At 45.6% G+C, this 23,229-nt stretch overlaps 1 long non-coding RNA gene across 1 annotated transcript; it reads right to left on the bottom strand.

Moving 5' to 3' along the window:
• Nucleotides 1-4,427: 4,427 nt before the first annotated feature.
• Nucleotides 4,428-22,960, bottom strand: LOC132250244 (uncharacterized). Its single transcript, XR_009461899.1, has 4 exons — nucleotides 22,884-22,960; nucleotides 15,016-15,110; nucleotides 9,839-9,986; nucleotides 4,428-8,394 (listed from the first exon to the last, which is right to left on the bottom strand). It is a non-coding gene; the product is annotated as an uncharacterized LOC132250244 (long non-coding RNA).
• Nucleotides 22,961-23,229: the final 269 nt, after the last annotated feature.

Below are 23,229 nucleotides of genomic sequence, written 5' to 3'. Positions count from 1 at the left end.
TACATTCGCTAAGTGTTACACCCTTTCACCCTTCACAACCACCAATGTAATACCAGTCACAAGTATTCACACACAAAGAGGGAGAGAACATGAGACAGAGAGAAAGTCTCAGCAAGCTGCAACTCCATCAATAATGACCCCAAAAAGCCATGACTGGACACCACCCAAGCCCCCAAAGAGACTGGACTGGTCCCTGCTCTGGACCATCTTTATAATGTCCAAGTCACGCCACCTGTCAGTCATGTGATGGTCCAATCATAACTTACCTACACTAATCAAATTCACACACTAGTAACATTTAAAAGGACCAATCACTTCTAATTATTACAAGCCCTCATTAGCATAATTGCCCAACTAATTACCATAATTGTTCCAAAAAACAATTACATAACAGGGATGGTGTACACATGCCCAGACCTCAAAATGGGTCATGATATCCTCAAGGTTAGCTCAAATATACTAGAAACTTCTCACCTCTAGTCATGCTGTGCATGCATGATCATACAAGGACTCTCACTGTTCCACACCAGGAGCCCAGGTAAGGCTGCTGGGGTCAGCACAAGTGCTGGCTCCAGCCCCACCTACCTCACCCATGTCCCTTTGCCACACACTGGAACGTGAGTGCAGGGGTATGCCCAGGGACAAACAACAACAGAACAAATATGTGCTGGGCTATTTGTCAGCTAGGAAATGCATGCCCCTGCATGTGCACACTCATGGGGAGGCACCCAATGTGTCCATCAAAAAATATGATGCACCTTGTCCAATGCACTAAATGCACTCACAAAACTATGCTGGTGAAAATTAACAACAACTCAAAAAAAGCCAGCCATGCTTCAGAATTAACCTTCTTAGAAAGATGGCATAGCACAAAAATACCTATTTGCTAGTGGGATATATTTTTCTTGCCCCTGGTGTAAAAATTGTGACCCGTGGGCTGGATCCAGCCCTCCAGGCAGTTTCATCTGGCCTATGGGCAGGTACCTACTAATTCACTGTATCCAGTCTGGCCCTGGCTGCCCGTGTTGTGCTCGCATGGGGATGAGCCCCACTCACTGCTGCCAGGGCAACGCGTGTTGCACTCCCACACTGACACAGGATTCCCCTAACTCCAGCTCCACAGGTAGGGAAGTGGCAGGGCGGTAGAGTGGCAACAATAGCAGTAGGGAATGGTGGCAGCAGCAGCAGGCATGAGGTGGGGGAGTGACAGTCAAGCAGGGAGAGTGGCAGCAGTGGTAGCAGGCAGGAGGGGGGAGTGGAGTGACAGTGATGGTTAGCAGCTGTGGGAAGTGGAGGCAGGCAGGTGGGGGAATGGCAGCAGTGTTGGACAGGTGTAGGGAGTAGCAGTGGCAGTGGGTGAGAAGCAGTGGCAGCAGGAGTGGGCAGACATGTGGGAGGAGAAGTAGGGAAGCAGCAGGGGAAGGGCAGCAGTGAAGCAGCAGCTGGCCAGGAGCATAGGGCCCACACTGGTGCCCCAGGGCAGGGACCCAGGCACATGGGTCCGTCGTGCACGGCTTGCATACAGTCTGCCCAAGCCACGTGCCCCTAGGTAGCACCCTGTGCAATGGAGCTGCTAAGCATAGGTCATGGGGAAGAGCGAAGAGCTCCTCTCTATGGAGCTGAGCCAGCTCCGCCCCTCTCCCCACCCCAGCTAATCCCCATGGCCTGCACCACCGGCTTCATCCTTTTCTCGTATAACTTGATTTCCAATCCCTCGACCTTCTTTGTTACCCATGTCTGGCCCCTCTCTACTTTCTCTAGGTCCTTTTCAAAATGTGAAGCCCAGAACTGCACCCAGTACTCCAGAAGAGGCCTAATCAGTGCCGAGTAGAGAGGCACTATCACCTAGTACTTCTATCGATGCATCCCAAAAGCACATTCATCTTATGCATGGCTGCATTACACTGAAGATTCACACTGAGTCCGTGATCTATCAAGACTCCCAATTATTTCTCTGGAGTGTTGTCATCCAGTCAGTGTCATCCACTTTGTATTTGTGTCTTTGATTATTCCTCCCAAGGTGTAGCACCTTGCATTTGCCCACATTAAACTTCATCCTGTTAGTTTCAGCCCAGCTTTCCAATCTATGAAGATCCTTCTGAATTGCACTTCCATCCTCCAACATGTTCACAATCCTTTCCAATTTTGTGTCATCCACAAAATTACTCAAGTAGCTTTCTTTACCAGAACCCAAGTTATTAACAAGCCTTAAACACCACTGGGACTAAGACAGACCCCTGTAGAACTCTACTTGAAACCTCTTGCTATTCTTACATGGACCTGTTAATACTTACTCTTTGCTTATGGCTACTGAGTCATAATTATGGAAGACAAGCAAATAAAAATTGCCCGAGAAACATGAAAAAGCTATTCTTTCTTTCCTGAGTAGTCTATTGTGTTTACTGGTGCAAATGTGGATATATTGGAGTCAGAGGTATTGAAATCACTTACGTTATATGGTGAGGTTACCAAGTAAAAATGCTTGAAAAGGTAGCTATTCAGAAAGCATGTTATGTAAACTTTCTATAGCCTAGATCAGTTCTCAAATTAATTACTGATATTCCACAGGGTAAGCTAAAAAACAAATATTTATTTGTACAAGGCAATATTTTTTTTTTTTTTTAACTCTCTATACTGTGGATACTGAAAAAGACATCAACGAATATGTTGAAAATTGTAAGGTTACAGTTGACACAGGTAGTGAAGCTAGCTATGTTGCATCTGATGCTTCCAGAATTATGGGATGTGATAGAAATTGGGTCCCAAAACACCCCTACTAGGGAGTTTCAGTGCAACAGGTCCTGAGGGCAGTTCAGTTCCACCTATTCACATAACTCCTGCTATCCCTAACCCTCTGAAGTTGCAGAGAAGAACTGTTTAAACATTCTGTGAAATATTTATGACAAACATGGTTGTACATTGTATGTCACATATTTAATGTTACTAACCCTAGACTTACAGGAGAGATGGATTCTGATTTCTGTAAAATGCAGACTCAGTAAGTTCTGTGATCCTGAACTGACAGGAAGTAGAAAGAAGATCAAATTAATAGATAGCTGTCACAGGCCACCCTCCATGATATGAGTATGCCACAGGATCAACTTCTGTGAAGGGTCTACCTTCCATGAGAGGGACACCTCTCACTCACCCACCACACCTTAGTTGTTATAATAAATATAAGGAGGAGTCAATGGTGTTCCATGGGATTACTCACTGTGTGATGACCCAGGAACTTGGAGCTCCACCTTCCCTACATCCCATCCACACAACAGCCATGTTGTTGCCAGGTATGTATGGTCTCCTTGATTAGAGATGTCAGGACCCTCCAGCTTATCTGTTCCAACAGGACTTTTTTTTTTTATTATTATTATTTATTTATTTCTTGTGTCAAACACCAGAGAAACAACAGGTGATTCTCCCACAACAATAAACATTCCTCTGAATGAACTGGGTTGCCATTCTTTTCAGGTACAACCCCTTATTGGCACCCAGTCTCTCTCAGGCTCAGGATGCCTCCTACCCTTACTTCAGGGGAGACAGGCCTTGTGAGCTAAATTCTCCCATGCTCCAGTTTGGGACTTTTGTATAGCTTCTCATTTCCCCAGCTTAGTTAGGAGCTCCCTACCCCTTTTTTGCCCTGGCTGTTCCTTCCAGAACCATTTCCTAAGGGCAAGTGTGGTCCTATTGGGCTCCTACAAGTCTTTCCCCATCTCTCACTCTCCTCTCCCTGCCAGGTCCATCTTCTCTTTCAACTTCCCAGCTCAACACGGCTGTCTGACATCATCCACTGGGTGACCACCCAGCTGCATGATGTATGACCTAATCAAGTGCCACAGTGACAGAATTTGCTGCTCCCTGTCCATCTGCTGCTTCCCTGCAGGTAAGTTTATTTGGAGCATGGTCTCATCTGGGCTCCACCGTGCTGGAGTTTGGTCCCTGGCTTCCAACTTTGCCGTGCCGCAACACAGAGCAGGCCTCCCTAGTGGGTCTGCTCTGCCACAGTAGCCTTATCCCATCAGCTCTGAATGTAGCTGTATATCTCAATCCTCTGCTATTACAAGGGAATTTTATCAGCAACTTGAAATAGCATGTGGCTCTATATGTACTAAACCTGGTGGCCTGGAAAGTGGCACAGGAAGCCAAAAACATTCAGGATATTCATAACAGGTGACAAATAGGGATTCAATAGTGAAACCATTCGGGAGCAGATAGCAATGTAATAGATAAGGAACATTGGATGCCTGTACATGAGCATGGAGGAAGCTCTGATGCACTGCAATTACAATGTGTTGGAGCAGACTCAACTAATTGATTACCATGCTCCAGTAGATGCCTGCATCTCAAGTGTCAACATCCCCATGCTTAAAAATGGTGTTGGGGGCACCTCAAGTGTCCTACCACCATTTTTAAGCATGGGGATGCTGACACACGAGACACAGTGGTGCTTTAAGTTAGAGCTGCTCTCAGGCAGACTATAATTAAAGCATTGCCCCTCCCCACACCAGAATCACATGTAAAATTGCCTATTAACAGCAAGGTATATACAATGAAGAAACCTTAGATGCTTCCTCAACTCCATAAGGATCTCCAAACCGCTCTTTGGTCCCACAGAACACTTAATTACTGCCTACCCAGGCTCCATGCCTGAGCCCTGCTGTGGTGGCTTACAGATTCAACTCTGCTTCTCCTTTTAGTCTCTTCCACACATCTCACTGGTTGCCACCTCTCACTGCTACTCTCCAACTGCAGAGCCATTTTTGCACAGTCCCAGCTCTCCTCTGCTTCTTCTCTTCCCTAGCAGTCCTCTAGGAACCATAGTTCATGCTACAACATTACAGTCCAGCCCTCTTTCACTTCCTCTCCTCTCCATCAGCCTTCTGCGAACTGTAGTTCATGCTACAACATTACAGTCTGTGCGGGCCGGGAGCGGTCAGGCCCTTGGGGGCATGCGGCGGGCTGTGGCCAGCAGCCCTGGCACGCGGGTCAGGGAATGCAGGCCGGCGGACTAGAATTAGGCATGGACGCGTAGCAGTTGATTAAAGATTATTTTACTTACACCGTAAATGGTTGCGGTGCAGGCAGGAAAACTTGAGTTGCAGTTACAGACAGGAAAGAAGAAAAGCGGACAAGGAGTTCTAAACTCGTGAACTCTAGCCCAATCTGGCTGAAGACTCTAAAAAAAAACGCGAGCCCATCGTGTCAACCGAAGAAAACAACTCGGAGAAGAGCTCTGGATACACTCATGCAAAGTTTGCTAGGCTCCGTGAAACTTGCGCGCAGGGAAGGGGTTTGTCAAGGGATTGTTTGGCGATGGGGAGAGGCCAGAGGTTGATCAGACCCCTATAGCCTTCTTAAAGGTACACACTGGGTCCGTTAGGCTCTGCAGCGCTTAGAGTTCTTCATGAGATGTGAAGTCCTCCTCCTCCAGATGGTTGTGGAGTCCTCCCTTGCGGGGTTCTCCTTGGAGTTCTCCAACTTGGGCGGAAACTGCTCAAGCCTCTTATACGGCTAGCAAGCCAATCGCTAGCCTCCACGTGGGAATAATTTACAACTGGCCAACAGTGGGACACAAATTTGCATGCAGGTGGCGGGAACTCCTTTGCACCGGGGTTCTCTCTTTGCAACTGAGAAATGCACCCTGCAAAGAAAGCTCCTCCTGGCGGGAAATAATTTAGCAGTGCCGAAGCATGTGCACGCACACACACACACGTGCACACCCCCCCCCTTGGGTTGTGACACAGTCCAGCCCTCTTTCACTTCCTCTCCATCAGCCTTCTGGGAACTGTAGTTCATGCTACAACATTACAGTCCATTACATTTATTAGTGCAAAGTTATTATATGTACAGTTTATCTCAAAGTTTCAAATGCAATGTGAAAAGCCTCCTCAATATTTGACCAGATTGAACTATTGCCTTCAAAACATGCAAAATAAAGGAGGTTTGGTGGGTCAGAATCCTGGTCAAAACATGGTCCAACGATTTGAGAGTGGATGTTGGGAAGAAATCTGAATCACCCAATCTGTACGACTGCTTAGGTAAGGCTAATGGGAGGACAATATCTTACTTAGAACTACAATTAAAAATCTGTACTTTAGACGAATAAAAATGGGTAAGGAAGGGAAAAGAGTAAATATTTTGGGAAGCGGACAGAAAGTCCCTGGTAGCAAGACCTGCATGATAGAAAACAAGGAGCATGGTGCAAGCTACACTGGAAAGTTCCAAGTCCAAGAAGATAAAAATTCTGAGCAGGTAGCTCCTTTGACCAAGGAACTGGCTGGCATGAAAGAGGAAAGACTCCTAACAAGGTGGCATTACAAAGCTGAAGAAAGAAATCATTGCAGTTAGGTGCCTTAGTGCAACAAGCTTTTGGCATCATGGAAAGGGCAGAGAAAGGAAGAAAAACTGATAGAGAAAGAAAAACTGCAACCTCAAGAAACATTTTTCTGCCACATAGAAAAGAGAAGATGATAGTTGCCCACATAGATTTGATGAACAGATAGTGCTGTAGTGATGCATCTAAAATTTCAGGAATGGGTCCTTTTTAGAGGAAAGAAATGGTCAGATAAAGGTGTAAGAGCCAATATAGCCATGCAGACAAAACAAAGAAGTTTCAAGGTGGCAGTTTTGAAACCAATGATATTGATTACTGGTACAGATTACAGTGAGAGAATCTACAAATTTAACTGTTTATTTTAATGGAGTAGAAACTGTTTGTCACCTTGATACAAGATCCCAAATAATCTGCGTGTCTGAAAGTTTATAATAAACAAAATGTTTCCATCAGGAGATGCAATGCTTGCAAGATATAGTAGAAATTATAGGAGGTAGAGGACAGTATGCACCTTTTCTAGGAAGAAGCTTTCTGGAAGTGAGATTTCCAGAAGATGAATGTGGCACTACAAAATTGCTGGTTACTATACTACTAAAGCTATATGCTGACTATTGGGCAATAAGTCTGTGCCAGCAATTGGGGGAAAAAAAGATGTAATGAAAGGTTTAGGGAGAATGCAGAGATACAAAAAAAGCAGAACGTTTACAAAAATACTACCGCTGAGGGAAGATTTGTTAAAGATTTATACTGCTCTGAAACTGTTAGAGAAACAGACAAAAGCTGTGCAAATCCAGATATTGGTGAGTTTGGCTAGGTGCAGATCAGAAATATTGGAAAGGCAGAAAGTCCATTTTATACTTTTTTTATTTATTATTCCTCCCAAAGTGCAGCATCTTGCATTTATCCACACTGAACTTCATTCTGTTAACTCTAGCCCAACTTTCTGATCCATCAAGATCCTTCCACATTTTGCTCATGTCCTCCAATGTGTTTTCAATATTTCCCAGTTGTGTTGTTTGCAAACTTGCTCAAGAAGCTTTCTATGCCAGCACCATTAACAAAAATATTGAACAGCACTGGGCCCAGAATAAAGCCTATGGGACTCTACTTGAAACCTCCTGCTATTCTGATATGGAACTATTATGAATTGTTTGCGAGCCAGGGATATTTAAGATCCAGTCTCAAAATGTACACTGGGGGTCTCCTCAAACCTATGTCAGCTGCTATAATTGCTACCTACAGACCAGTTCTTATGGGCATGGGTATTGTACACATAGTCTTTTTATGTCAAGTTGTATGATGTATCCGGTGCTAGTCTAACCCCTGGTCACTAATCAGGTGGCATCATCACAAAATTAGGAGATCATCTGACATCCAAACTCCTGAAAAACCTTAGAAACATGAAACAAACAGTCTATGTTGGAAAAGATGTCATCCTATTTGTGTTGGATGCATCCATGAGACAGACAACGTGGGTTTTTATACTAATTCCAGATGACAGAGCAGTCCTCTGGATAGTGCTTCTGGCTCTGGAACTGCTCTTGCCCATCCCTAGCCACATCCAAACAACAAATCCCACAGATGTACACAGGTTCCTCACCAGGAAACCCTCTTTGTGCCTCTCCCATTTGTGAATGGAAAAGTGCTTAACACACCAAAACATTCATGTCAATTGCTGAGTTTTTATTGACTATTTGCAACTTTAAGATGAACTCTGCTCAAACCAGAATGGGAATGACAGTCCCAGAGTGTAGTTGGGGGAAGGAGGGACTCTGACCAGTTGGGAAACACATGACAAAACTTTTGCTGTTGTCTGGAATCACAGTTCCACTTCCTCAAAGGCAGAGTGGCAAGTTTGGGAGAGATGATTTTTCCTCATCTATAGACTAGCCCAGGAGGTCTCCCCTGGAAGTTCTATCCATTTTCCCTTCAGGGCCACTACCTCCATTAAGCAGCTGATTTTCCACAAATGCAATAGTATTGTTCAGCACTTATAGGCTGAGGCATACCCAGCATTAAAAAGTGCACATGTCCCTCCAGACTGCACAGGAGTTACTGGAAACCTGGGAGGAAGAGAATCACTCTTAGAAGCTGCTGTTCCAGATTTGACAGTTTATCCAACCAAAGCAGTGCTTTTAGCTGATAAATCTTAGGACTCATTTGCCTATGAATTTACCCTGACAAAAATGAATATCAAGCAAGTTGAACTATGGGAATGATCTCTTTGTGATCTAGAAACTGTATCTGTCAAATGGAGAGTTCACATGAGACTGCCTCCCTTTCCTTATGCAATATTTTCTTAGCAGTATCTTTAGACATACTGCCTTAAGCAAGGTTTCCCCCAGCCCTCACTACAGCCACTTGTTGTTCTGACAGAGCTGTCAAGCCACGTGTGATATTGTGAGGAAATGTGGGGGGTTGTCAGTAAAAGCCTTATCCATTCATTAATCGTCTTCTTGTTTTGGAGACTGCTGCATCAAAATGTAATACTTGAGATAAGGGGGTGGGAGGATGTAAAAGCAGAAGTTAAGAATATATTAAACAGATTCTCTGTACCATGAGACAGCTGGAACTTGTCACTAGCGATCCTAGGACATTTTGCCTGTACCTTGTAAGAGAGAGACAGGAATGTGGGGGGGGGGGGGGCGGGGGGAAGAGTTGACACTATAAACTGTATGCTAAGAACTTACAGGTCAGTGGAATGAACTGTATCATCTGCAAGAGGTGTTTCTCACAGCTGGACATGGGAAGGATAGCCCAATCCATTGTAAGCATGCCAGGCCTTCTAGAAAATCCTATTGGAACAAGATCCCAGGATCCTCTAGCTGCATTGCTGTGAGTGGCCATGTGGGTGCCAAACCAGAACTTGAGGCCAGTGCATCTCAGCCAGGAGCTGGGATAAGGACTGCATGCAGTGATTAATCCCACTCTTCCTCTACTCCACTGACATCATGGAAATGTTCTCCAAATCCATGGGCCTCCTCTGTCTCAAAAGTGGCATTATTCCCATCACTGTACCCCTGTGAAGAGCTGATGCCAAACCATTGAAAAGAGCCCAGTAAAATCTCCATATCAGCCATTAAGAGACATGCTAAGGACCCTCCTGTAGATGCAGAGCCATGGACCCAATAGCATTTCCAGCAAGTTAAAAACTAGCAAAACCTAAAGAATGTAGGTAGACTTACTCAGATTTACCATGGGGTGGGGGGGAGGGAAAACTAATGGTGTCAGCACATTCCCCTCCCCCCCCCCCCCCCCAATCCTAGGCAGGGAACTCCATCCTGCACCCCCAGGCCCACAGACACTACACTTTGATTTCCTGTAGGAGGTTTTTTGGATTTCTATTCACCTCTTCTCTTGTAACCCAACTGTGGCCTGCTGCCTGTATGGATTTAGCAGAGAATGCAGCACAGGACAGCTGAGTGGGTCATTCCTTGGGGTTCAACACCTATATTGCACTTCCACAATGTTCAGTGAAAGGTAAGACAAAGTAGTGGAGTCACCTACCTGCTCCTCCTTGCCACCAATCCTCAGCAGGCTGGAGCCATGAGAGGAGCAGCACTACTTTCAGGCCATGTCCTTGACTCTTTACTAAAGTGGTAGTACTTTTCTCCATGCTGAATTCAGCTCTATGGACAGGGACTGCATTTTCCTGCTAAAAACAGCAGAGAGGGGAAAAAAAAAAAAAAAAAAAAAAAAAAATAGAAGATGAGGTATCATGTGGCTGATTTTAGAACAGCAGGAGTCTAATTTACCTCAAACAGCAACACAAAAGTGGTAGGACACTGAGCTCCCATTAATACCTTTCCTTTTCAAAGAACCAGCAAGTGTTCTGTACTGATCCTCAAGATCCATTTTTTGTTGTGGGCAGTTTCAGTGCTTCTTGCAACTGGGTGAGGTTGTTACTTATTTCTTGTTGCTTAAGAAGTTTTTTAATTCAGTTTTGCCACTTCACTGGAAGCCTGAAGAACTTATACATACAATGAAAACAAAATCCAGATATAAAAGTTGTATTTTTTAAATTTTAATTTTGATAGCAAAGGAATTCAATGCTGGTGTGGCCCGATTTGCCACTGGCAAGAATATTTGAGCACTCATGGTGCATGGGCCAGGTCCTGGAGGACTCAAAAAAGGGCCATTGTGGTCCCCATTTTCAAGAAGGGGAGGAAGGAGGATCCAGGCAACTATAGGCCAGTCAGTCTTGCCTCCATCCTTGGCAGAGTCTTTGAAAAGATTATTAAGGCTCATGTATGCGAGAGCCCAGCAGGAAAAAATTATGCTGAGGGGAAACCAGCACAGGTTCATAGCAGGTAGGTCATGCCTGACTAACTTCAGTTTCGGTTTTTGTTTGTTTGTTTTATGACCAGGTTACAAGACACCTGGATGCAGGAGTAGGGGTAGACATTGCTTACTTATACTTCAGGAAGGCCTTCGATACAGTATCCCACACCATACTGGTGAACAAGTTAAGAGGCTGTGACTTGGATGACTATACAGTTTGGTGGGTGGCGAATTGGCTAGAGGGTTGCACTCAGAGAGTGGTAGCAGACAGGCCGGTATTGACCTGGAAGGATGCGGGAAGTGGGATCCCACAGGGCTCAGGTCCTTGGACTGATCCCTGTCCAAGCCACTGATGAAGACCTTGAAGAGTGAGTGAAGTGTACTCTATCCAAGTGTGCGGATGATACAAAAAACTGTGGGGAGAAGTGGACACACCAGAGGGCAAGGAACAACTACAAGCAGACCTGGACAGGTTGGACAAAATGGGCAGAAAACAGAGTACAATTTAACAAAGAGAAATGCAAAGTGCTGCACCTAGGGAGGAAAATGTCCAGCACACCTACTGCCTAGGAAGTGACCTGCTCAGTAGCACAGAAGCTGAAAGAGATCTCAGAGTCCTAGTGGACTCCAAGATGAACATGAGTCATCAGCGTGATGAAGTCATAAGCAAAGCTAACTGCACTTTATTGTACATCAGCAGACACATGACAAAACAGAACCAAGGAGAGGGGAAGTATCACCTATATCAGGCACTGGTCAGACTGCAGTTGGAGTACTGCATGCAGTTTTGGGCGCTACACTTCAAGAGCGATGTAGATAACCTGGAGAGGGTCCAGAGAAGGCCGACTCCTATGGTTAAGGGCTTGCAGGCCAAGCCCTACGAGGAGAGACTGGGGCACCTGGACCTCTTCAGTGTCTGCAAGAGAAGGTTGAGAGGTGACCTTGTGGCTGCCTATAAATTCATCATGGGGGCGCAGAAAGGAATTGGTGAGGCTCTACTCACCAAATGCATCCCTGAGGGCCACAAGAAATAATGGTCATAAGCTAGCAGAGAGCAGATTTAGACTGGACATTAGGAGGAACTTCTTCACAGTTAGAGTGGCCAAAATCTGGAATGGGCTCCCAAGGGAGGTGGTGCTCTCCCTTACCCCAAGCATCTTCAAGAGGAGGTTAGATAGGCATCTGGCTGGGGTCATCTAAACCCAGCACTTTTCTGCCTATGCAGGGGGTCAGACTATCTATTGAGGTCCCTTCTGACCCTAACATCTATGAATCTATGATTTCCCCAAAGGTTGTATCACTGAACCCTTTCTTATCTCATCTCCTTCCAGAACTCCATCTGTCCTTCCTTCAGATGGAAAAAATTTTGGAGAACAGGATTTGGTGGCAATAGCTTTTCTTGGACCAACCCTCTAAGCCACAAAAACTGCTCCTCACATCTTCCCTTGCCATCACAGTTAAGCAAACAATATATCCTTAGAAATCATGGTAGTCACCTTTGCCCGCTATCTGGGTTCCATCTTGAGCATATTTAAGCAATACAGATGGTTTATGAAATATTTGTTTTTTCTTTTTACTTGCACAGGTAACAATCCTGTCTTTTTCTTGGGTCTGACACATGAAGTCCTGCTGCACTCAGTGCAGCTTTTCACTGACCTCATTCTTCATGGCAACAATCATGGAGTAGATTGATATTAGAAAAAGCTAGGGATGGAAAGGACTTCAGGAGGTCATCTAGTCCAACCCCCTGCTCAGAACAGAACCATCCCCAACTACATCACCCCAGCCAAAGCTTGGTCTAGCCGGGTCTTGAAAACCTCCAAGGATGGAGATTCCACCACCTCTCTGGGTAACCTGTTCCAGTGCTTTACTACCCTCCTAGTGAGAAAGTTCTTCCCAATATCTATCCTAAACTTCCCTTGCTGGAACTTGAGACAGAATAGGGAGCACTGGTCATCTGCCAACACCAAGAACAGTCTAACTCCATCCTCTTTCAAGCCCCACTTCAGGTAGTTGAAAGCTGCTATTAAAGTCCCCTTCTTTCTAGAAGAAAATAAGCCCAGTTCCCTCAGTCTCCTCATATGTAATGTCTCCCAGCCTCCTCGCCATTTTTGCTGCCCTCCACTGGACTCTTTGATTTGTCCACATCCTTTCTGTAGTGGGGGGCCTCAAAACTGGATACAGTTCTCTAGATGTGGCCTCACCAGTGCTGAACAGAAGGGAATAATTACTTCCCTTGACCTGCTGGCAACACACCTACCAATGCAGCCCATATTTTTTGTGAAAGGAACTAAGGAATTGATGTTGCCTTGCTACATTATGTCCTGAAGGCTGCTTCACCATGCCTTTTCTTGTTCTTGGAGTCTCAGCAAATCCCCTATCCCATCTTCTGCCAGGCCCATAGCTTTGGAGAAGCAGAATTTCTTTGGTAATATTTTTCATTGGATCAAGTCTCTCAAGGATACAGTTGGTCCAATTACATATATTGCTAGTACCAAATAAACTCTCACACCTCCTTAGACTGTGAGGCGAGACAGTTACAAAGCCACTATAACACTACAAAACTTGTGACGCCTTGTACAACAGTATGAGAGAGGTGTCATGCATCTCACAACAAACAGAGCCCCCAAAACATGAAAAGAATACAATTAAAAAAATAAAAAGAATACATAGAAGCCAACACCTGGGATTAAAAAACTTTGACTGGCAGAATATATACTAATTTTAGCTAACATTTCCTTGTCAGTGCATGTACATCACATGTGCTGTTTAGAAGTCCAAGAATCTTTGGTGCTAGCATATTGTCCCTTCCATAAACTTCCCAGGCCTCTTCTTGAGGATGATCAAGTTGTTTTCACTGGCTACTTTATTCTGAAGAACATTGCAGAACTTCAATAAGAATACAAATCCTCTTCCAAATCTAAACTCTGGATTTATTCACATGTGGTGTGCAGCCTTTGAATTTGTGCTGGTTTGTTTTTTTTTTGTTTTTGTTTTTTTTTTTTTTAAAGTTAAATCAACATTCCCTCCCTCTGATATTTAACCTGCAAACGTAATGGTTAAAACTCAGTTCCCCACATGCTTTGCTAAGCTAAGCAAGCCAAATCTTTTAAACTGCACTCAGATGTTCTCCATTCTGTTAGCCATCTTAGTGGTTTTTTCCTGTTTGCTGGCCCCTGTTGTTCTGGCCATGAGCTGAACACATGGCAAGCAGGGCCTGTACCTGGGGAAATTAAGTACAACTCTATAACCTCACTTGGCAGGGGAAGCAGAGGATTTGTCAGGCCAATTGGTTGGAAGAGACTGCAGTGTGGCAGTCCCTGACTGGACAAGGCCAAGGTGATGTCATACAAAGGGATATAAAAAGGGGAACTAGGATGGTTTCGGGGAGGAGAAGCAGCTAGCTGCTCACAGATACTGAAGAATGAAGTCTCCTCCAAGGGAGAAAGACTTGCATATAATGAAAAGGGAAGTGCAGGTACAGGAGAGAGCGCTGGAGAATTGTCTTAGTGTCTAGGAACTTTTCTCCTTTTCTGTTTTGAGGTTGCAATGGATTAATACTGGGGGGAGGGGGGGAGTATTATTGGTTCCTTGCATTTGCTGGCCAGACTTTAGGCCTGGCAACTTAAATGGGGTTAGAACCTGGGCATTTCTAATCCTGCCAGTTTTGGGCTGGCTGTAGGCATTAGCCAACCTGGCTTTTTTGGAGTTCCACCAGACAGTACAATCCAGCCCAGAAGTGTTGTGTGCATGCTACCTGGAGCCAAAGTCACTCCCCAAACATATATACAGCCTCTCTGTGGGAGGAAAGGTTGCCATACTATTATCTCCATGAGAGCACTGATGGGCCCCTTGCACCAAAGGACCTGTGCTCTCAAGCAGCTTCCCCTGGCACAGCACAACCTATAGATTTTGATGTAGTTAGCAGTGTACCACATTGCATTTGGTGTTTCTTCCAGTTTTCTGTATTAAATTGGTTTTTTGGTTATACTGTGTTTGTGAGAAGGGGGTTTTGTTTATGCAGGACACCCTAGTAATTAAATTAATGTTCCCAGATTTCTGGGTTGGGGCTCAAGCCACGGATATAATTTGTGGGACCCCAAAATGTGAACCTAGTCCTTGTGCTGATGACTGTATCCAGCAGCAGGGTTACAGCTATATGGAGTTTTGAAGGGGAAATAGCTTCCTGGTCAAAATGAGATGCCATTTAAGATATATGAAGATGCAGGGGACAGAAATTAAACATGGCCAAAGTGAGTGTGCTGTTTTGATATATTCCTTTTGAAGTGATGAAAACCTGCCACAATTGCCCATGGAATAAGGATCTCGGTCATTAATACAATTATGAGCATAACAGTTTATCATTCACGTCAGCTTTTGAATCTTTCCCCACCAGTACTTACACTTGACACTGAAGACTCTCGCTGTTATAAACAAGGCCAGACAAAAGAGACTCCAAGTATTGCTGTAACAGGTTGCACTTCTTTGGACCTATGATCTAATGAAAAGAAGAAAATGACATGGAAAGAAAGGCCACACATTGTGACTGTCTTTCAAGCCTGGTTTAAAAATGAGAGTTCATCCATAATAAATGCAGACCCCTGCCAACCCAGAACAGTCTACATCAGGCTTGTCCAACATACGGCCCGTGGGCTGCCATGCAGCCCACCAAGCCATTTTGTCTGGCCCGCAGCAGCAGCAGCGCCGCCACCGCATAGCATGCAGCTGCAGCAGCACGAAACATGGAGCCACAGCAGCGTGGAGCTGGTGGCCCAGAGCCAGTGCCAAAGGCGAGGCAGGCAGGGAGTGCTGCAGAGTGGCAGCAGCATGGAGCCACAGCGGCGAGGCAGGCAAAGACTGCCGAGCCACAGTGGCAGGGCCGCGGCGAGGTGGGCAGGGCCAGCCCACAGGCCCCAGCCGGTGGGGAGAGGAGCTGTTTACCCCCATGAGGCCCAGGGAAGCAGCCCCACACGGGAGGCCAAGCAGCGGGTGCTGGCAGTGCCGGCTTGTGCCTGCCTCCTAAACATGCACCCCCCCCCCCTCTGCCCCTGCTTCCAGCCAGCCTGGCTGCCCTGCCCCACAGCAAGGTGGCACCTGCTCCCACAGCCAGTCTCCCCCCCAGGCACTGCTGGTCTCCAGGCCCAGCTGCCCACACGTGAGGCCCCAAGGGGGCCACTTCCCATGTCCTGCTGGAATGGGAGGAGCCTGGCCACATCTGCACCAGCCAGCAGAAGCAGCAGTGGAGCTGTGTGCCACTCAGGACATGATGAGCCTGCACCGGTCAGTCCCAAGCAGCACACGGCTCCGCCACCACTTCTGCTGGCCAGTGTAGACCTGGCCGGCCTTCTCCATCCCCAGCAGCATGTGGGAAGCCAACTTCAGCTGCATGATGTTTTTCCTGGCCAGCGCTGACCCCGTTCTGCCCAGACAGGTCTTGCAGCATTGTGTCAACTCAGGCATGGCACCGGCAGGTTAGGCAGGCCCCAGGTTAACCCCAGCCTGGCCCCACAGCTTTTCCAACACCAGGTCAACCTGGTTGTAGCCAAGCAGCTCCTGCAGCATCATGTCAACCCAGGCATGCATGCTATGTCAACCCCTGTAACTTCATTGGTGTCAAAGGTCATGTGACATCACTTCCTGATATGATACCACTTCCTGTGAGGTCTTTGAATATGGATTGCCAGCCCACTGGGTGATAAAGTTAGTGATCCAGGGCCACATTCAAGGAGGTTGGATACCCCTGGTCTACATCCTCACACAATCAGCAGCTTGAACTGACTTCGGGCTGTGAATGCCTGAAAATCCATTAAAGCATCTAGTTTTGTAACACCCTATTAAAAGTAACTTCCAAATTAAAGGCAGCAAGGAGGATGTGGGCCACTCACCTTTTGCATTAACTGTTTTTTAGAGACTGAAGCAGAGGGGAATAAATCACACTTTATTATGTAACCCAGGCAGTACTCCAAAAAGTTACCCCCCTCTCCAATTGAGAGGAACAAAGCAGGTACACAAGCACTGTGGGAGGTGTAGGGACTCACCTCCCCCTAGAGCTGACCCAGATCACCACTGGGGACTTAACCACATACCTTTTATGGAGGGAAAAATACTGGGAACATAAACAGGCATAATCAGGGGGTATAATGGACACTACAATGCCCCAGGGGGCAGGATTCAAAGGTTAGTCCCTTACAATCATTGACAAAACAAGGGTTAAACAAGGGTTAACAAAATATAAAATGCAAACAGCAGAGCAAACAATACTGGTTGGGGAAAATATAAAAGGGCACAAAATACAAAATGTCAGAGGACAAAGAAATATAGGGCCTAGGTACCTGGAAAGTGGGGAAAACACAGTGGCCCCTTTGCACTGGAAGAGGAATTTCTCATTGTTAGCTTACTCACCCCAAGTCACCAAAGCTGGGACTTGAACTTGGCTCTCCCATGTGGTAAGCAAGAACACTGCTACACAGCCACCACTGCTAGTACTGCTCCAACCTGCTAGGGGTCCTGACCTTCTTGGAGCCCCGGCCTCACTTCGAGCTGCCTAGTCTCCAATTGGACCAGCTGGAAGCCAAGCTGGGAACCCCTCAAGTCACTGCTCAGATCCTTGCTGAAGCAGGAAGCCTCTCCTGCTTGCTACAGCCTCTTGTAGAGGATCCTGGAGCCCAGCCAAAAGCCTCTCCTGCCAGCTGCATGCCGTGTTGCTGAGGATTCAACTACTGCCTGCAGGTCCTGCTCCTTCAGGCATTTCTGGGGCAACTGCTTCTGCCCTGCTGGCCCAGCTCTTTGAAGCTCCTTCCTTGTGGTCCCTCCTGAGTCAGCCATGCTGGCCCTTTTATCCCCCTCCAGGTGACCCATGGGGCTAATCAGGGGACATGAGGGGTGAATCTCTGGGGCCTTATTGGTGAGGAAAGGGAATCCCAAGTCCTCCAATCATCTTTTGCCCTTTCAAAACCCCTGGGCTAGGTCACTGCCAGCCAGTCCATCACAAGTACATAAGCCTATTTGCATGCTTAATGGGTGTACTAGAACCCCTACTTGTGTTAAAGAAAAAAAAAAAAAATAAATAAATAAAAAAAATAGATAGTGGTTATAGCTAGAGGAAGGTGTCGGAATACAAACAGAAAAGTGTGTCGTGGGAGAAAACTCCGTGGAGTCCGTTGTGTAGCTGCATAGAATCCAGACAACATGGGTAAAGGGTTAACTGCAGTTTATTTGCTTGAGCAAATAACCATAAGCCAGCAAAGAGGCAAAATGGCCCTCACTGAAAGGTGGGGCAGTCTTTTATACCTTTTCTAACAAAGAAAACTACAAGGTTATTGAATATGCAATACTTATGGTAATCATTTCCTTATATGGTGCATTACAAATTTCTATAGTAATATTACATTTATCTGTTATAGCCAGTACTTTTTCAAAAGAAAATAAGTTACGTATCATCTTACACATTCCAATCTGTTTTCCTGTCCTCGGTCATACCATCTTCTCCCCCTCTGGGCCCCCCTTTTATCTTATCTCGCTCCTAGCTGTAACTGGTACTCAGTACACAGACTCTCACAGATTTACGTTTTGCTTTTTCCTCAGAAAGTGGCTGGCAGTTAAAGTGGTTACTTAACGTAAGTAAGTGGCTGGCTTAGCTATTATTCTGCCTTGTGGTTAGCAGCATTGTTAAACCACAGGTCATGCCTTGTGTTTAGCTACAAAGCTAATCCTTTTCAATAATCTAAGTTATTGAAAACCTAACATTATGCTACAGAAAACTATGTTTTTACCCTAAAATAAAAAAAAAAAACACCAAAAAAACTTGCCCATCACAAAAGAAATCACTGTATAATGACTAATTATGCTTATAGACTTAGCAACTAATAGCCACCTGCGAGCAAGGCTATGGTGCTGGACACTATACAACCAAAGAATATCAGATACCCCCGCACATCCCACCAGGTACTATTGCTCACAAGATTACCATTTCTTTTGGTCTTTTCATGCAATGAAGCAGCAGAAAAAAATTTCAAGTTCATGAAAGAGGCTTCTCCGTCACCCCTGTCTGGGAAGTTAGAAGTGCAAGTTTCAGCTTGGTTGGACTCAGATGAGGAAGGAGATTGATACAGAATAGGTGGGTTATCACAGCAGGTGCAGAGGGGTATAAACTGGAGAATTTAGCTCCACAGTTGAATCCCCTGTAGAAGCCAGCCATGGACTGTGGAATCATGGGCATGACTGATGGAAAATACTGCTCTGTTTCTAGGGCAGGATCACACATTACAGTGTCTTTGCTAAGGATTTCACCCAAGTTGCTTTTCACATTTGCAGGCAAAGTGTTCCCCTGCTTCTTCAGTTTCTACAATTCACAGTTCATAAATGAAACCAAAGATCTGTGCACCAAGTGTTTCTTTAGAGAAGGAAGACCTTTGAAGTGTAACAGAAACTAGACCCGAGAAGTGACGCAAGGTTCAAATATATTTAGAAGAAAAAAATTTAATGATTAGTCTAAGCCCCAGGTTGGTTCTATGAAATGCCATATTTTTTTTAGTGATCTTCAGGGAATTGTGGTACTGTCCCAGTTGAGCACTCAAGATAATGTGGGGGCAGATGACCACACCTTCCTCCCAACAGGAAAACTCTCCCATGAGTACCCCTGGTGCCAATAACTACTAGTATTAACTGGTCCTCCATGACGAGTATTGTGGAAAACTGAGAAGTGTTCCCAGTCATAGAAAATGAGGGTTGGAAGGGAAGTCAGGAGGTCATCTAGTCCAATCTCCTGCTCAAAGCAGGACCATCCCCAAATAGACCATGCCATCCAAGACTTTGTCTAGCTGGGTCTTAAAAACCTCCAAGGAAGGGGATTCTACCTACAGCCTCTCTGGATAACCTGTTCCAGTGCTTTACTACCATTCTTATGAGAAACTCTCCCAATATTCAGCTTAAGCTTCCCTTGCTGCAACTTGAGACCATTCCTCTTTGTTCTGTCACCTGCCATCACTAAGAACAGTCCAGCTCCATCCTCTTCAGAACCTCCCTTTGGGTAGTTGAAGACTGCTATTAAATCTCCTCTCAGTCTTCCTTCTCCAGAAGGAGTAATAGGCCTGTGCGAAGTGGCTAGTATTCACTTGGGATTTGGCCGATTCAGGGGACAGCGATTTGATTCGGCGATTCGAATCACTGTCCTGATTCAGTTTGGCTGAATCTCCAAAACCAGTCAGGCCAGGCCCATCCCCTTCCCCCAGCCCAGAAGTGACTGCCCTGCCAGCTCCTCCAGCACTTGTTTGGGGGGGGGGGGGGGGGGGGGGGGGAAGAGAGAGAAATCATGGCTCAGCAGGTGCTGCTGGGTAGGGGGGGGATCCCTGCTACCTCCCACTGCCCCACACTGCATGGGGGGGCTGAAGCAACCCCAGGACACATCACTCCTGCCAGCAAGGGGGGGGGGGGAAGGAAAGGCAATCCCCACTGCCCCACGGGGGGCTGTGCACAAGCCCCTGAATCCTTGAGGCTGCACCAGAAGCAGCAAGTCCTGGGGTGTTTCTCTGCTCCCCCCCCCCCTTTTTCTTAAGAGGAGCCAGAGCCCTACCAGGTGGCACAACCCCTGGTACTTACCAGCTCAGAGTGGCTGCAGCTCCCTGCTGCAGCCACCGGGGGCTGCCCAAATCAAAACTCTCCAAATCTTTGGAGAGCTTTGAATAGATTTGGACCTTTAAATTGGTCCCGATTAGATTCAGATTCTGAGATCTGGCCACTGAATCAGGCCAAATTTCCTCCAAATCAAATCACCACCTGAAGCTTTGCACAGCCCTACTAAATAAGCACAGTTCCCTCAGCCTCTCCTCAGAGTTCATGTGCCCTAACTCCCTAACCATTTTCATTGCCCTCCACTGGACTCTCTCTCCAACTCATCCACATCTTTTCTGTAATCGGGGTGAAAGAAGTAAACCCTGTACTCCACATGTGGCCTCACTAGTGCAGAGCAGAGGGGAAGAATCACTTCCATCAGTCTGCTGGTAAAACTCCTACTAATGCAGCCCAGTATGCCAGTACCTTCGTGGAAATAAGGGCACACCATTGGCTCATATTCAGCATAGCATTTGACAAAGTAGGCTTTCATCTACAAAAGAAAACCTCTCAGAACTAGTTGCTTTCTAACATGCCATCCTTTTCACAGGGTTTGCTTTTGCCATGTTATTTGTTAAAATTAGTCACAACCATCTTTGCATTAGATAATTGTGGGCCCTTGGCATGATCATAGGATCATGCTTGGTACTTACCTTGATTTATCAGTTAATTACTTCAAGATTAACAGCCTAGTGAAACCAGGTTAAGAGAGCTATTGTGCCCCTGAGTTGAAAGACAACAGTTGGGAAACTCTAGAGCCAGTGAAGAAGGAATTCCGTTTCACTAACAGCCACACCAAAATACAAGACACTTGCTCCATTATCTTTCTGGCTGTGATCAAGCAGTTTTAGATGAAGGGCAATCTGGAAGCATGATGTCAATAATGCAGTACTTTTACCATTTCACAATAACCCTGGTTGCATCAGAACTGGTATGGCCCAGGTGGTCTATGAAGTGCTGCAACATAGATAAACTGGGTCAACCAAGTGAAACTGTTTTTGGAGAGAAAAGTCCTTCAGGACAGGAGAGGAGCCCAGGGCAAGGCAATTAAAAATGCTATATGTGATTGAGTCTAATAAAAACAACCATTATTTTGTGTAGGAAAAATGTGATAGTGTGTTTGCTTGAAGCAACAAAGAAAACTGTTTCTCCTTTGAAACCTGCACTTGCTAAAACCACATTCTGAACAGGCACAATAAGCACTGATTAAATTATGTAAGGAACTTGAAAGCTATTGTATCCCAGGTAAGAGCCTGAACTAGAGCCAACTTTTAGAAAAAATTCTTCTACATAATTTGGACAGTTCTTAACTAGGTAGAGGCATGTTCTTGGTGGCAAAGAGACAGATTACAGTTATCACATAAGTTTTCAGGTCAAGCAAAACCCTTCTATGCCAACTTAATGCAGTGGCTTAAAGCCTGAAAGTAGGAAGTTTATACTTCTAAAACAAATAGAGAATACCCCCTTTTCTCACTATAAGAAAAGTCTCAAAATGTGCTAGAACCAGGGTGGATAAGAGATTAGAAATAAGATGGGATTTATTTAAAATTGCTTTAAAAAAAAAAAGACAGACATTCAACTCCAATCAAAATATTCAAAACTTCAATTTAAAAATATTTTGACAAGTTAAGGCCTGAATGTATAATCTATTAAGTGTGCTGCATTAATCATCCCTTGTGTTCTAAAAAAGCTAGAAGTACTGCTCCTCCCCGCCACACACAGGGAAATTATTAAGCTTTTGAGGTCATCATTACAATGTGATACAATGCTATGTACTACATGAGTCACCTAGTATTTTTAATACTACCAGTGGAGTAAATCATAGCATCTGCATCTTTCCATATGTACAAGGAGAAAGTTTCCTTCCTTTAGACTTTTTTTTTTTTTTTTTTTAAATATAAAATCAAGTGAGGGGGGACTGAATAAGCAAGAAATCTATTAACAAAATACTCCAAAACAAGTAAAACCATTGTCTCTCATTGAGAGGCAGCAAGAACTAATAATTCTGAGAAACAATTGAACCCAAGTGTCATGGTGTGGGGTCCCCAGAGATGGCCATGATGACCTTAGGGCTCCATAACCATGCCTGCTCTGCCCTGCAGGAGCCTTCCAATCTCACCTGCCATGTCTTACTGGTTGAAATAGTAAGTTGGGAGGCTGCCCATGAGTTTGTGTGGTCACAGTTCTGCTGAACCACACTAGATCCTGCTGACCTTGGATCCCTTGCTAGATCTCACTCAAAGTCAGTGAGTCTCAAGACATCTTAAGCCTTATGGGCTAGATGCATGGCTCCAAAGCTACGCTTTTACTAGCCCCCATGCCTTGCAGATTGTATTTAATGACCATCTCTTTTGATGAGGCTGCAGTGTAGCTCAGCCTCCCCATTATCACTGGGCCCTTGGCCCCAGTAGCAACACTTTCTGGCACTGGAGTATCTCCACCCCCTGTAGCAGTGCCCTCACTGGCACTGGGCACCCTGCAGCCCTGAGGCTTCTTCTCTCCAGATAGCCTCATCCTGGTCCACCAGACTCAAATAACATAAATACAAGTCCCTGGGCTATAACATAACAACAACAATATAGGAGGTCACACTTCTCCCTCAACAACATGTGCCTCCTAGCCCCAGATACTTTAGGAGGTCTGAGAACCCAATTAGTCTTACCAGCAGCAGAACAGGCAGCAAAGCACTTCTGAGTAGCATTTTTACAAGAGCTCCTTCCCCCTGGCTGCTAACAGAGAACTAACTTCCTCCTAGCCCCAGCCCTGGGGCTTATAAGTGCCCAGGGCCCTGTTTCCTTCTGGTAAGCTGACTGGGTGCAGGTGCCAGCTAATACCCTGATTAGCCTGCTGCCAAGGCAACCTGCAGCTGTGGAGCCCTGCCTAGCTCTAAGGACTCCCTACTAAGCTGCCTCTGCTCTTGAAAGAGCAGGCACACCTTGATGCCCTGCAACACTGATGATGAGTTTTCAGAGGTATTTATGTAAGAGGAGAAGATTAGGCAGGAATTT

The sequence above is a fragment of the Alligator mississippiensis genome, chromosome 4 (genome assembly GCF_030867095.1).
Source record: "Alligator mississippiensis isolate rAllMis1 chromosome 4, rAllMis1, whole genome shotgun sequence".
In the NCBI taxonomy this organism is placed as follows: Eukaryota; Metazoa; Chordata; order Crocodylia; family Alligatoridae; genus Alligator; species Alligator mississippiensis.
Note: the sequence above shows the minus strand (reverse complement) of the source record. Positions and strands in the feature narration are given on the sequence as shown.